Here is a 14,472-nt window from a genome sequence, read left to right as displayed (position 1 = left end):
TAAAGTTTTTGCTAAACTAATATTTGAATTTTGTGTCGTGTGTCGTAGTTATTTTCTAATTGTTTTCAATCTGAAAAATATTCATAAAAAAACAGGAAAGCATTTGTCACTTTGTGCTAAAACTTACCAAATATATATAACAGGACGCTATACTATCAAATATATAAGAAATTTTATTTCTTATTTTTATGATTTTATGAAAAGTAGCATATCTTCATCAAACCTTACCTCAATACTTCCTTTTAGGTATCATTCGGATATTTACTTTTCAAATAATTTCCAAAGTAGGGAGGAAAGTACTTTTGGGTTAATAAGGGAAAATATTATTGACAAAGAAAGGACATTAGTTGTTTCCAGAAACGAAATGGTTGACAGTGATGTCACTGTTAATAAAAAGATAAAAAACTGAATTACGTCATGCATGATACTTTTTTTACTTCTGATGGTATGGATGTGATTCCTTTTTGTAAATGAAGCAAACTAGTTGAGCAAATAAGGTTATGCTTTTATGACATCCATAATTACTTGTTACTTGCAAAGTAGTTCATTTCCCGGTAACTGTATACAAAAACGTTTTAAAACAACATTTAAAATGTTTCCTATTTTATCGTCTGCTCTAGCTAAATATGCTTAAAACTTAGACCTTGGTGTTTGGTATGCATATTGGTCACTACTAAGGTTTCATTTTGCAAAATGTTCTCTTGTTTTCATACAGATAAACTACACTATTTTCCAAACGTTAGAGACAAGGCCACAAACCTTTTCTCTAAAGCACGTGTGAGCGAGTTGTTACTTGGCAACTGCAACATTTTATTGCGGCAATTTGAAGCATATATAGATGAGCTTTAACAGGCAGACAAACCTTTAACTGTAGCAGTCTGACGTACTTGTTTACTACAGCACTAGAAACATTATAATACATGTCCCATGTATTCATTGAAGCTCTAGAATCAAATTAAATTATGTGTTTACTGAAATTCTATAGATCCTACTGATATTCACTGAACTGTAGAGATACTATAAATATTCAAGAGACAATATAAAGATAAGTTTTTATCATTACTAGACTAACTGAGATAGTGTGAAGACACTCGTAGAATTATTCTTACACTGCTAACCCAGGGATTACTAGCGCAGATAGCCATCATTAACCATTGCTTACTCTTTGGCTATTCTTTTACCAACGAATAGTGGGATTGACGGTTACACTGTAATACCCCCACGGAAGAAAGAGCGAACATGCTTGGTGTGACGGAGATTGGAACTCCTTATCCACCAGGCTCAGCATGGTCAAGTGAATAAGGCACTCGACACCTTTATCTGAGAGTCGTAGGTTCGAATCTCTGTCACACCAAACATGCTTGCCCTTTTAGCCGTGGGAGCGTTATAATGTTACAGTCAATCCCACTATTCGTTGGTAAAGCCCAAGAGTTAACGGTAGGTGATGATGACTAGCTGCCTTTCCTCTAGTCTTACACTGCTAAATTAGAGATGGCTAGCGCAGATAGCCTTCGTGTAGCTTTGCGCGAAATTCAAAACAAACCAAACCCTAATCACCTGGCCATGCCGAACCATAATTAAAGAATGGCTACATATTTGGTGTATGAAATAAAATTTTGCAGACATTGTAAAGACATCCTGTGTTTTAAGTCATTAAATCATAATAAATTATATTCTAAGTTAAAGAAAGTTCTGGAGACATAACAAAGGAAAATTTTTTCGTAACAAAATATAATAGGGCATACAATACACTTTGTATTTTATTTTATTTATAATTTGGAATTCTCTATATATCAGTAAAATGTTGAATACATTATATTAAAATGATTTTGAATATTCAAGTCGACAGGTCAAGTAATAACCACAGCCGACATAAAGTCATAACAGTAGAGATTATATTAGAGCTATATTTGGACATTATCTGATATTTTCTTAGTGTTATGGCACCAAAATTCACTGATTTTCGGAAGAATACGTAATAATCCTTTCTTATGCCAATTATTTATATACTCGCATCATAAATATGGGTTTGTTTGTTTGTTTGTTTTGGAATTTCGCACAAAGCTACTCGAGGGCTATCTGCGCTAGCCGTCCCTAATTTAGCAGTGTAAGACTATGGAATAGTGGGATTGACCGTCAGATAGCACGCCTGCGCTTGGCCATGCCAGGCCCATAAATATGGGCTCAGATAGGTGATTTAGAATGTCCAAGACAGATATACCCTTTACTCTTAATGTAATTGAAAAACAAAGGAAGATTGAACAAATTGGGGCACCAAGAACGCCCGTGAAAAAGACCTGCAATAAGTTGCATTCCCCAAACACGGTATGCAAGGTGCGCCTTTTTGAATCAAGTGAGAGTCCACGAACACAAATTTCAGTGGTAAAAGCCGTCTACGTAGCCCAGTCAACAGAACACAACGTAGTCAAGAAGGAAATCCATCTGGAAAAATGACGTAAGCCACGTGTACATAAGCTACTTCCAAGACACATCATTTCAACTATAATATGTCTCAAGCAGCTATAAAGTGAAGTGGTTTTCTGTGTTATTCCATTTGAAGATAAATCGGTCAAACAAAAAGCTAGTGTATGTGTTACAGGTAAGAGTCCTGCGACGGAGCAATTTGCAGTGATAACTACTCTAAAGGCTGGTGTCTAGATGCACGGTAGTTGGGGCATCATCGGACTGGTCACTTGGACTTTAATTACGTCGTGAGGCTCAAAAATCATTCGAATATAACGTACTCAAACTAGGTATAAATAATTAAAGATTGTGATATCTCAAAATATTTTTGAAAATTTTATATTGCTGTAAGAACACTTTTGCTTCTATTTCCTTAAGTTCTGTATGCCAACAAGTACTCAGTTATTGGGAAGACTGACATCTTAAAATATATAGATCACGCTAATGAAAGTAGTAAATAAAGATAACTCTAACTAATAATATTTATATGCTTCATATAAATCAACTGTTTATGTTGAAGCATTTTTATTCAATTTCTGAATTTCATGCATACATACGTACACAGTCTCGGACAAAATGTTTGCTTACTGTTCTATATTGATGTCATGGAGTGGTTATTGAACAAACGTCTGAATTTTGTTTGCCAAAATACGCATATACACCAGTTTTGTATAAAATGGTGTGCTTTTGGAATTATCTTTTTCGAAACAAATCGACGCTTTGTTCAAAAATTTTCTCTGTACTTCTTGTACAAGACGTTATTGGGCGTTAAATTGTTTGACTTCCCACAAATGGTATGAAACAAATGGACTTTCTTAAAACAGTAGGGCACCTCCATTGTAATGTATTTATAACCTTGAAACGTTATCGAACTACAGGAAATTTTGTTCCAGGAAGGTCTTTTAGAGGATGTCGAAAACTTGCCCGAGATGACAGTTAAGTTAACACATCAATGTCGAAAGTCTTGTAACATCTTACGACACGAATGACATGAGTACATTTATTCCAGGGTATTCAGAATAACAGTGAACATGAGGTTGGCCAATCAAAGCTATTTTACAAGACGTGTTATCTGCAAACCGATATTAACAAGGATCAACCACCATCACCATGTTACTTAGGCATGTCAACTTACAATTAATACAATGGCGACATGTCATCTTTTCAGATGAGTTCTGACTACAGCTTGTTAAGCTGATGGTAGGATTCGTATTTATCATTTTCCTGGAGAACAGAAGAGGGACGACTATCTTTTTCACAGATACAAACAGGAGATGGTTCGGTAAATGTCGGGAAGGTATTCATCATGGTAGAAAAACTCTACTTAATACCCTCCACAGAAACATCAATAGCATAATTTCTGTCATAGAATAGGACAAAGTTTGATAATAACTCTGTGTTCCAGAACGACAATGCTATTGCCTACAGTACGCATATTTTACAGGATTATCTCGACCAGGAAGACGTTATAAGATTTCCCAACAAAGTGTTCAGATTGCAAACCAATTGAAAACTGCTGGATAAACTGAGCCAAAAAATTGTTTACTACGACCCTAAACCAGCTTCTGTAACAAGCTGGGATGAAATCATGATGTATGACATCAATAACTTCATCGAAAGCTTATAACATGTCGCCTTTTGGAAGTTATTAGAGAAAAAGATCAACCAATTACTGGATGTTTAATATGAACTGATATAAGATGCTATTTTTAATAATTCGATGTTATATTCTGTCATTATATATAGTTTGGTAAGGTTTGTTGTTATAGATGAAATGTTTATTTAAATATCTCTTAACGGATGTTTGATTAAATTGTTTTCTGTTCTAATAAAACGTTCATGATGTGCGCAAAACCTGTCTAATTGTACAAAGTACGTATGTGGATATTTAGTATAATACGTAGTTTGACAGCGTTGAGCGTATTTGTACCTTTATTAATAATATTGACCTTATATTTTACAAAACATCCACGCATTTTGTCCGAAACTGTGTATATATACAAGTATAGTAGGATGTTTTCGTAGCGCCATCTAGTGCCTGCCAAGAATATCCATGTCTTATAAATTTAAAGAGCTGTTTGCTTCAATTCTAAATCTAGAGCTATAATTTGACGTTGGAGCCTATGAGTAAAGAAATTGTATGTTTAAAAAAGAATTTAATTACAGACATCACTGAAGTTAGCATCTCGAATAAATGTGACCAGTATGGTAGGATTCGTAAAACCATCTTATAATAAATTAAGACTACATTTAGTTACTGTTGTTTCGAATTAAGCACAAAGCCATACAATGGACTACCTGTGCACTGCTCACCGCGGGTACCAAAACCCAGTTTTTAGCATCATTAGTTCTTAGTCATGCCCCTGCATCACTCAGGAGCCATTCTATTTAGAAAAAGAAAACTAAGATTGCTTGAATTTCTTCCTGGTTGGGTGTGTTGTTAGTTTGCCCGGGATGTTTATTTGAGGTCTCAAATTTGGCGTTTTATAGCCTTAAAAAAAAAACTCACTCCGAATTTTGGGCCATGGATGCTTTTGATTAGTTGTGTATTCTCTACTCTATTAATTCAAAATTAGAGATAGCTATTATCAGATAGTCATTTGTGTAGCTTTGTACAAAATCTATAAATTTTGAATTTTTTAGTTTCTGTCATAGCAATGATTGCATTCAGTTTATCTAAACATATTTGCTATATAGAACAATACATGTTCAGGAAATGAATGTTCTGATGACTCCCGCTAGTACACCGGTAAGTCTACGGATTTACAACGCTAAAATCAGGGGTTCGCTTCCCTTCGGTGGGCTCAGCAGATAACCCTTTGTGGCTTTGCTATACGAAAAACACACACAATGTTCTGACATGAGGATCAGCATTCATGGCAGATCAAAGCTAGACACGTTTGCGAAGATTCGAAACCCCAAATTTAAGAAATTAGTTTAAGACCATGAAAATCGCGATTCTAGGAAATACACTTAATGTTTAGATATACCATATACTAACATAAAAATTTTGTTCAGTTGAATTGAAGCAGAAACATAAATATTCTGAAAATGTACTTGTGTTTATTCACATTATGCCGTGAAATTTCTCTTGTTTGTAACTCTTCCAATCGGTTACCACCAGCAACGAAACTGCTTAATTTAAATTTGGTCAATTCAGTTAATAACTTTAAACTTTGTTCCTATCAGTCACGAAAACATCACATAGTCCAAAAATTGCAACAAATGTTCTCAGAATTAGCTAAACACCAATATTCAAGAAGGCATGGTAAAAAATAAGGGGCAGAACTCAATCTCGGATGAAGATTATACTAGGCACATGGAAATAATCATGATACGTTCATTCATACTGCTTTGCTGTATAGCTATTTTGTAGTATTGTTCTTCTTGGGTTTTGTCTGTAGATAGACAGATAGATGATTCACATATTACCGAAACAAAGACAATATCAAAACAGGTTTACTTTGTCAACAATTTATAAACAGCTTTACTCTGTCAACAATGTACAGACGGATTTATATTGTTAGCACTTCATTAAAATATTTATTTTGTTAAGTGAATTGTGAGTCGTTTATATTCATTTGTGTTTTAAAAACACACAAGTCTTGGTTTTAAACCGATTGTAAGTCCGTATATGTGATCTCTTGAAAGTGAAAATAAACAGGTACTCTGAAATTGCGAGAAGTTTGCTGAATTTAGGAGAGACAACTGAGAAGCCGCTTAGCGCATACACATGGAAAAAAAATCAACATGGTTGTAGTCAGATCGTCTACAAGAAAAAAAAATTGAATGTTTCTAGAAATAAATATTCATATGTGTTACTTTGTTTCCGATGCGTAACAAGGGTAACTACTGTTTACAAACTACAAGTTATAAGTGGGAATTATTCGCAGATTTCACAACTGTTAAAAGTTCTTGGAATGAAAAAGAAAACGATAATAGAATTGTGGGAATCGGGAAAGAAAAAAAAACGTCTGTTGACAAATTATACATTTTGCTCGGTAGAGAAAGAAGGCAAAGAAATTTATCAATTAAAGAATTTATTAACACTATAGGCTTAGAAGAAAAATAAAACTCTACTAGTTTTATAATCTAGTGCTGAGCTTAGGCAATCGCGTTCGTGATTCGAGACGTGATGCTACTGAACATGTTCTAAAAGGTACAATTAATTCTGTTGTTTGGTTCAAAGAACTGAAAAACCGTAGTGGCGATAACAGCAGCTGGCCAATAAGCACTGCGTGTGGGACACAAATGTCGTTTTTTTAAATAAAATTTATTTTCAAGAAAAAATGTATTTACCAAAGATCATATTCCGAGCAGCTACTCTTTGCAATATCCATAGGGTGAAAATCGGAATTTAGCTGTGACAAAGAACAGTTACTCGAATAGTTTGTTTTGGAATTTCGCACAAAGTTACTCGAGGGCTATCTGTGCTAGCCGTCCCTAATTTAACAGTGTAAGACTAGAGGGAAGGCAACTAGTCATCACCATCCACCGCCAACTCTTGGGCTACTCTTTTACCAACGAATAGTGGGATTGACCGTCACATTATAATGCCCCTACGGCTGGGAGGGTCAGCATGTTTGGCGCGACGCGGATGCGAACCCGCGACCAGCAGATTACGAGTCGCATGCCTTAACGCGCTTGTCCATGCCGGGCCCATACTCGAATAGATAAAAAAACTTATTGCTAGACCTGATTTTAAGCTATTGCTCAACCATTGTTTTTGAAATATAATGTTTCTCTATCGATTTGCATCCTTTTTATTAAAGTGAAAGAAGAACTAAAAATAACTTAATGACTTATGAGTGAAAGAGAAATTTGTAGTTTATATATCTACTGAGCCAGATGAAAAATAAATGGAGTCTGTCTATGAGCCATCCATTGAGTTGCTTATTTGTTTTCCAGCACAAAGCTACATAAGGACTATTTGTGTTATGCCCACCCTTGGTATCGAAATCCAGTTTTTAGTCTTATAAGCCTTCAGACTCACAGCTGAGCCACTGGGGAAGGGGCATTTTTTGAGCCAAAAGAGAAAGAAATAATAAAAATTTTAAATAACTAATGATTGCAGAAAAGATAAAAGTGAAAATAAAATGACCCAACTTCTAAGACCCAGATATAAAAGCATAAAAAGGCGCCATTGATACGTGATTGAAGTAGTATATATATATGTGTGTGTGTGTGTGTTTTTGGTTTATGCACCACTTAAGAAGTTAACAAAGTTAAAAAATGCAAAACATCAAAAACATGCTCATAAACCTTCATGTAATTATGACGTAATCGTCTCTAACCCTTTCCTTCCTTCTCCAAGTTGCCGTAATATGAAAGTATCCTTTTTGGGGCCCTAACTACTTGTAGTTACAAGAATGAGTATTTTGATAGAATAATTTAAATCCTTCATCATACTTTTTTATGAATTAATTGTGAAAATCGTACATCAATGTTTTAGAAAGATCTAGAATGCTCATACTAACGTAAATTAATTTATTGTATAGAATTTTTGTTTCATTGATATGAATTGCAGATACAAGTTTTTTAAATATTGCTCTCAACTTGGAGTTTGGTTCAGCTATTAATTGTTCAACTTTGCAGCAGAACGCAGTTTGACATCAACTCATTTTCTAACAATTTCCAGTCTTTCCAAATCCAAAATTATTTATCAGTTTGTAAATATCTTTTTCAATGTCATTAGTGGCCTTAGTTCTCATGTGTGTGTATTTCGTCCAATGTATTTCTTAAACCAATTAGACTGAATTGTAACGCTGCATGCATTTTTTTCAACGTCATACCTAATTATAAATACTCTTTAAGAGGTACATAGTGCAGCGGTAAGTCTATCGACTTTTACCATTAAAATCAACGGTTCGATTCTTTACTGTTGCCTCAGCAAAGAAGCTCATGTGGCTTTGCTATAAGAAAACACAGTTTTAGTGAAGTACATGATTTTTTTATAATACAAAGTTGCCATCAGTTTTATTTCTTTGGTTGTTATTTTGTTTTCTGAAGCTAGAGATATATCTGAACAATAGTAATGTAATTATTTTGGATGGTCTAAATCTACTTCTAAAATATAACCTTTTTGGAATCATCAGGTACTTTTATTACATTAATATTTATATGACGTCATTTAAATTTCCCATAGGGAAAACATTAACTCACCATCCAGCCATATAGGTTGTTACTGTTGTTTATTTGGATTAAGCACAAAGCTATACAATGGACCATCTATGCTCTGCTCAACACGAGTATCGAAACCAGAATATTAGCATTGTGAGTTCCCCATCATACCGCTGTGCCAGTGAGGGGAGGTTATTTGTATCTAAATTCATTAGATAAATAGATTCTTTATTACGATAATAATCTTTCATGTATTTAGTACTTACTCTTTTTATATTTATTACAACCCTGAGATCTATATCCATGAAAAACGTCCTTAGGAATTACGATCACATTATATTCAGTCAACCAAAATAACACAATGCAATTCCATTTTTTAAATTATTTTTGCTTCTTAACTCGCCAGCTTTAGGAAGAACAATATTTTCTATATTAAATAAAAATTATTGAGCATTGATACAATTATTATGTTAACTACTTGTTTTCAAACGTCCTTCATACATGTTTTACTTCTTAAAGAAGCTCATTTTTATGTAATCATTTTCACTTTTAACATGAGTTTTCTTACAAATTGGTTTGTAATATTTTTCAAACACATCAAATTTTATTTTTAGGCTTGTACGGTTTAGCAAATATATCATTATCAAACTTATAATATCAAGCAATTATTTCTCTTTGCATATTATTGATAAGAAACTTTATTAAATGATGTTTCTAAGTTTAGAATAACGACTATATTTGATTTATTTAGCAACTTTTTCAACACTATCAACGTTACATATGGTTACTCAATAAGGGAGACAAATTTATGAACATAGACATATTTTTTTACGGTAGTATTTTCAGGTATGTAGAACGTTTTTCATGTTATTCAATATGTGGCTTAACAGCTTTTATCCACATTTCATTTTTCATTTTATTGTGACAATCACTGCCACATTTTATTCACCAAGACCTTAGACCAACTTGGGTTTTATCATTTTTATTGATGTAATTGAAGAATTTGTCAGTTTTACAAATGATAAACTTGTTGCTTTCTTCAATTCATTAATACTCTCTGGTGGTACAGTGATAGGTTTACAGAATTACGACGCTAAAATGCCGTGGATATAACAGATAGTCTACTGAGGCTAGTTAAGTTATTTAATGAAGTTTAGCCATCTATAAACTATGGTGTTCAATTTACAACTTCGAGCTTTAAAATAAATCAATTACAATTTATCAGACTGATTTACATGAAAGAAATCTACACTAAATATTAGGATTTTAACCAAAATGCTGTCTTAGTAAAGAACAGAGAGGAATCTTTATAGTTAACACTTATAGGGGTGTAGACGACATTCATATTCGTTGTGATGTAACCAGTAGGGTATTATACAGGGTGTTCGGAAAGTCACTGTGCAGTTTTGTAACAGCATTTATTCAGTCTGTTTCAAGCCAGCAACTGATAGCTGTGTTTAGAAACAAAATAAGAAGGATCCAAGCCTGTATTGATGCCAACGGGGGTCACTTTCAACATTGTTTATAATTGTAATTCATATTTACCTCCTGTATTCTATATTGAAACATGTCTGTTAATAAATATATAAGTGCACAGTGACTTTCCGAACACCCTGTACAATAATGAGTTTAGCAGTATTTGGTATTTATTCAATTCTTCTAATTCACTTGAAAGCTTAATTAAAATTGAAGAAACAAATTCAACGTGTACTGAAGTTAAAAGAGCAAATTCTATTTATAGAATAAGAATGAAGATTACGAAGCAAAACAATCAACCTTTTGACTTCAACAAACAATGATTTATATATATATATATATATATATATTACTTTTTAAAAGTAATAAATGGATTATAACAAACATTGCTTATTTGTATAGAAGTCGGAAGAATTATTAAAAAGGTTTATACTGATATTTTAAACAAAGGAAAAGATACTATTGCAGATGAATTAATATGAAATAAATTGAGTAATATATTAAAGAACAAAATCAGTATCTAATATTTTAAATAAGAAACTTCATACGATTCAAGCATAACATGGAAGGACTTAAAACTTTTAATTCGAAATAAATGGAAATAATTTACCATCTAACGAGTATACAAAATTATTAGATAAATATTATATACAGTTTTCAATACAAACAATATCAGAAATGTAAGTGTATCAATTGAAAACAATAATGCTAAATATTCTACTTTAGCACAAGCGAAGCATCTAATATGTGTTTCTGTATAGGTACATCAGAAACACCAAGTAAACAGATTTTAGTATCTTGTAATAATGGAACAATAACACTGAGTGAACATAAGGGAAGGCTGAAGTTGATAAATTATTATCAACATTTAAACATAATGTTTCATGCAACTAGGGCTTTATCAAAAGAAGGATTCTGATAACAGTAATAAAAGAGTATTACAGATACTTATTAAACAATACTTTGAATTCTTTAATGGCTTCAGACATAATTGTTCTAAATAGCGACGTAAGATTTATTTTCTAGAAAAATTAAAGTAATGACACAATTTATACTATTGTAGTTAGTGAAAGCTATAAAGGTGTTCTAAACAATATACAGTAATGGTTACTTCATATTAAACTCTGCCCGAACAAACAACTAAAAATAGTAGGTTTACTCTAAACTCTCACGCTGATATTGAAATTAATTGGAATGATGTAAGTGTTACGAGAAATAATTTTCAAAATGTATCAAATGGCACATATATCGTAAACACTACAAGCGATGAAATGAGAAACACTTATTTTGTTCCTCAATTTCTAGACAAGAAAAATAATCGAAACGAAAACATTATGATTTTCGATAATCTTGATATATTTAAAACATGGTTAAAAATTAATTATGATAGATATTCCTGTGAAAATTACAATGTTTCATTCAGAGACAGAGAATTAGGTTATTCCAGATATTATTGAGATTTGTAAGCAGCTGGGTTCAGTAATATGAATACGAAAACTGGATGTCTAATAAGCTATACCAGTTATGGAGGGTTGCATTCAATAACTTGATTCGATGTTTCGAGCCACAAATCCTATAATGATATGGGGAACTTGAAGACTGAATTATACTAGCAATTTAGACAAACTCTATCAAAATCATAAAGATTTTGTTTCTTATTAGTCGAAAAGAGAAAGGGAATAATGAATGTTTGCAATAAAAGTTTTGAAATCATGAGAATTATTATAATAATAAAGGAGTTTTTGGTTTCGATATAGTAATCTATACAAAGAAGTATCTTATGGTCTTAGGTTTACATGAAAATGGTTTTAAATTTTTTGTCAGTATATTTCTATATTTTTTAGCAGTTTCTAACTAAATAGAGTAAGATGGAACCACTTGTAGTGTATATGTTGCATTTTTGCAACACTTTGGCTACACTTAAAAACATCAACTAATAATCTATGTATACAAGTTTGGAAAGAACCCCCAAACTCGTAATGGTGAGACAAAAATGAGAAACCTGGAGGACATGGAAAGAAAAAAAGATTTTTAATGCTTGTCATTTTAGTGATTTTTAGTAACTGTGAGCTATTTTATAATGATTTTTGACCTATTGTCTGTTATGTTTGACATATTTTTAGTACATCGTTTTAACAGTTTACGCTTAAGAAATTTGTTAACCCTTTAAATGGTGCAGAAATCCAATGTACGCACTATTGGTTAATCTGAAGGAGGAATAAAAGCAAATTGTTGATAAAGTAGTTAATGACCCAAAAGAGTATAAAAATTGTTTTGTTTGCTTTTAAATACAAACTGCACAATGGGCTATCTCTGATGTACCCACTGCAGACATCGTACCCTGGATTTTAGTTTTATAAGTCCTCAGGCATTATCGCTAAACCACGGGTATCAAAGTTAGGGTTAGCGAAAGGATAAAAAAACATAAACAATGCAAAGATAAAGTGTTAGCTTAAGCATTCATTAATTTAAAAGATACAAAATGGGGTTTAATAAAAATTTACAGAACAAAAGAAAATAAAACACAGTTAACCAATTTTCAATCGTCATAACTTCATTATATTATGAATCAAACTGATGAGCAATATATTTTATTTACGCTAGTAATAACTGTTACTAACTTGCTCTTCTAACTAATTAATTATTTTGAAATCCCATTAAAGTTTCGGAAAGTATAAAAATGTTAAATACACATAAGTAATTAGAATAGTATGATGTTTCGTTATCTCTTTGTTTGACATATCTATTTCCTTCTGAGTCCATATGTCAACAAAATTATTTGTTCTAATGTATGTCAAAAGTTTTAAGATCGATTACATGGCACAAAGAAAGTTCAGTTTGATATAAATCATAGTTCTTTTCGTTAATTTGTACCTTCAGTTTGCGCTGTACGACGTGATGATTTAATTTCCAAATACAATAACGAGCTTGTTTGTGGTTAGCACGTTGGACCACGGGATTGAATCCTGTCACTGAACACACTCACTGTAATGGTTAATTCCACTATTAGTTGGTGAAAGAAGAGCCCAAGCTGGCGGTGAATGTTGTTGGTTAACTGTTGGTTAACTCCTGTCTATTGCTGCAAAATGAGAGACGGATAGTACGTCCAGCACTTCAGTAACTTTCCGCGAAACTAAACAAAACAAACAACAGTATGCTGAATATTCTAGTTATACTTGAAATGCTAATAAATAACATATCTTTCGTAACCGATAATTGGGTACTTTTATTCAAAATCGATAAGACGAAATAATTCGTTAGTTACAACCTAAATGACTTATTATTCCACTTGAAATTAATATGGAGTATAGTGTTATGTATGAGAAATAATGTATAGGAGTTATGTAGATCTGGCACTACTTGTTTTGGCGTTCTACAACTTTTCAGCCTACTGCCTCTCCCATTATTTTTACTTTTCAGTTGTCCAACAAAACCGTATAAATACAAATCTGTAGCTCTGTGATCAATTCGGTCTTGAAAGAGTTAAAATAATACATACAAGTTCTTCAATGAGCATCTAAAAATGCATTACTACTTGGACCTTTAGTATCTTAATCTTCAGTGGTTTCCATTTCTTCTGTAAGCTTTCCTGTTTCTTTTGTATTAGGAGTTTGTTTACTGGTTTTACGCTAAGCAAAAAGCTATACAATGGGCTGTCTGTATCAAAACCTGGTTTCTAGCCTTGTAAGTATTAGAGGTACCAGAAAGTAACATCGTTTTTTCCCCTAAAATATATTTTTTAAAGTATGCATTTTTCAATCAGTTACGTGATCCACATTACTGTTAATAACAGTGTGCCGTCTTTCAATTCCTCATTCATAAAAGGAAAGGCCCTGCATGACCAGGTAGTTAGAGCACTTAACTCGTAATTCGAGGGTCGAGGGTTCGAATTCCTCTCTAGTATTGTAAGTCCACTGACATGCTGCTGTACCTTTTGGGGTAAAATTGACTCTTACGTTAAAATAGGCTTAGTACGTGCAACTGAACTTTAGGCTTAGGTATATTTCAACAAGTAAATCGTGAAACAGGATAGGTATATTGTGTTTATTTAATAAAACAATCTAAAAACTAATTTACTGTATTTTGGTGTTTCAAATTAAGTTTGTAGTGTAATAACTTATAAATAGGTTATAAATCAGACTAAATATATTTTATTATTATTAACATTACGTATATTATCCTAATAAATTGTTAAGTTCTGTTTCTAAGTTCTATATGATTAAGGACAAACTTTACTCTGAAAACATAGTAGTGATCAACAAATAATATCAGTTTTTTAACGTTGGCTTAACAGTAATTATGTTAATAATATGTTACTGGTATTCGGTATTAAGTTTTTATTTTCAGGCTATAAGTATAAATACATATTGTATGAGTTAGGTGTTCACAGTCTGTTGGGTGTAATGAGTGCAA

The sequence above is a fragment of the Tachypleus tridentatus genome, chromosome 2 (genome assembly GCF_004210375.1).
Source record: "Tachypleus tridentatus isolate NWPU-2018 chromosome 2, ASM421037v1, whole genome shotgun sequence".
Classification (NCBI taxonomy): domain Eukaryota; kingdom Metazoa; phylum Arthropoda; class Merostomata; order Xiphosura; family Limulidae; genus Tachypleus; species Tachypleus tridentatus.
Note: the sequence above shows the minus strand (reverse complement) of the source record.